We start from the raw sequence: 2,296 nt of genomic DNA on the forward strand, positions 1-2,296 counted from the left end.
TTTCTTCTACTCTTCTTTTCTTCCACTCACCTAGGGGAACCTCTACACCTGGGCAAAAAGGATCCCTATTATTATTTTTCTGTTCCCTCCTTTTTCATATGAGCAGGAGCAAGAACAAGAACATTCTTGTTGAAGCAGATCCAGAACCTGAAAGGAATCTAAAGAAGAAACTAAAAGAAGCTAAATTACAACAATCCAGCAAGCACCTTTCAGAAATTTTCGAACAGGAAGAGGAGATGGCAGCCAAAAATAATAATAATGTAAGGAGGATGCTTGGTGACTTTACTGCACCTAATTCCAATTTACATGGAAGAAGAATCTCCATCCCTACCATTGGAGCAAACAATTTTGAGCTTAAACCTCAATTAGTTTCTCTGATGCAGCAGAACTGCAAGTTTCATGGACTTCCATCTGAAGATCCTTTTTAGTTCTTAACTGAATTTTTGCAGATCTGTGATACTGTTAAGACTAATGGAGTAGATCCTGAAGTCTACAGGCTCATGCTTTTCCCTTTTGCTGTAAGAGACAGAGCTAGAGTGTGGTTGGACTCTCAGCCCAAAGATAGCCTGAACTCTTGGGATAAGCTGATCACGGCTTTCTTAGCCAAGTTCTTTCCTCCTCAAAAGCTTAGTAAGCTTAGAGTGGATGTTCAAACCTTCAGACAGAAAGAAGGTGAATCCCTCTATGAAGCTTGAGAGAGATACAAGCAACTAACCAAAAAGTGTCCTTCTGACATGCTTTCAGAATGGACCATCCTGGATATATTCTATGATGGTTTATCTGAGCTATCAAAGATGTCATGGGATACTTCTGCAGGTGGATCCATTCACCTAAAGAAAACGCCTGCAGAAGCTCAAGAACTCATTGACATGGTTACTAATAACCAGTTCATGTACACTTCTGAGAGGAATCCTGTGAGTAATGGGACACCTCAGAAGAAGGAAATTCTTGAAATTGATACTCTGAATGCCATATTGGCTCAGAATAAAATATTGACTCAGAAAGTCAATATGATTTCTCAGAGTCTGAATGGAATGCAAGCTGCATCCAACAGTACTCAAGAGGCATCTTCTGAAGAAGAAGCTTATGATCCTGAAAACCCTGCAATAGCAGAGGTGAATTACATGGGTGAACCCTATGGAAACACCTATAATCCCTCATGGAGAAATCACCCAAATCTCTCATGGAAGGATCAAAAGCCTCAACAAGGCTTTAATAATGGTGGAAGAAACAGGTTTAGCAATAGCAAGCCTTTTCCATCATCCACTCAGCAACAGACAGAGAACTCTGAACAAAATACTTCTAATTTAGCAAACTTAGTCTCTGATCTATCTAAGGCCACTGTGAGTTTCATGAATGAAACAAGGTCCTCCATTAGAAATTTAGAGGCACAAGTGGGCCAGCTGAGTAAGAAGATCACTGAAACCCCTCCTAGTGCTCTCCCAAGCAATACAGAAGAAAATCCAAAAGGAGAGTGCAAGGCCATTGATATAACTATCATGGCCGAACCCACAAGAGAGGAGGAGGACGTGAATCCCAGTGAGGAAGACCTCCTGGGACGTCCAGTGATCAATAAGGAGTTTTCCTCTGAGGAACCAAAGGAATCTGAGACTCATCTAGAGACCATAGAGATTCCATTAAACCTCCTTATGCCATTCAAGAGCTCTGATGAGTTTTCCTCATCTGAAGAGAATGAGGATGTTACTGAAGAGCAAGTTGCCAAGTTCCTTGGTGCAATCATGAAGCTGAATGCAATTTATTTGGTGGTGAGACTTGGGGAGATGAACCTCCCCTGTTCACCAATGAACTGAATGCATTGGATCAACTGAGATTGCCTCAGAAGAAACAGGATCCTGGAAAGTTCCTGATACCTTGTACCATAGGCACCATGACCTTTGAGAAGGCTCTATGTGACCTGGGATCAGGAATAAACCTCATGCCACTCTCTGTAATGGAGAAACTGGAAATCTTTGAGATACAAGCTGCTAAAATCTCATTAGAGATGGCAAACAATTCCAGAAAATAGGCTTATGGACAAGTAGATGACATATTAGTAAAGGTTGAAGGCCTTTACATCCCTGCTGATTTCATAGTCCTAGATACTGGGAAGGATGAGGATGAATCCATCATCCTTGGAAGACCCTTCCTAGCCACAGCAAGAGCTGTGATTGATGTTGACAGAGGTGAACTAGTCCTTCAATTGAATGAGGAATCCCTTGTGTTTAAAACTCAAGGTCATCCTTCTGTAAACATGGAAAAGAGGCACAGTAAGCTTCTCTCAAAACAGAGTCAACCA

The 2,296-nt window shown here is 41.5% G+C and overlaps 1 non-coding gene across 1 annotated transcript; it reads right to left on the reverse strand.

Annotated features, from left to right (window-relative positions):
- Nucleotides 1–632: 632 nt before the first annotated feature.
- Nucleotides 633–740, reverse strand: LOC148546173 (small nucleolar RNA R71). Its single transcript, XR_015901182.1, has one exon. It is a non-coding gene; the product is annotated as a small nucleolar RNA R71 (small nucleolar RNA).
- Between the last annotated feature and the right edge of the window lie 1,556 nt (nucleotides 741–2,296).

This window comes from Arachis ipaensis, chromosome B9, assembly GCF_059453495.1.
Source record: "Arachis ipaensis isolate K30076 ecotype BB chromosome B9, ASM5945349v1, whole genome shotgun sequence".
Taxonomy (NCBI): Eukaryota; Viridiplantae; Streptophyta; class Magnoliopsida; order Fabales; family Fabaceae; genus Arachis; species Arachis ipaensis.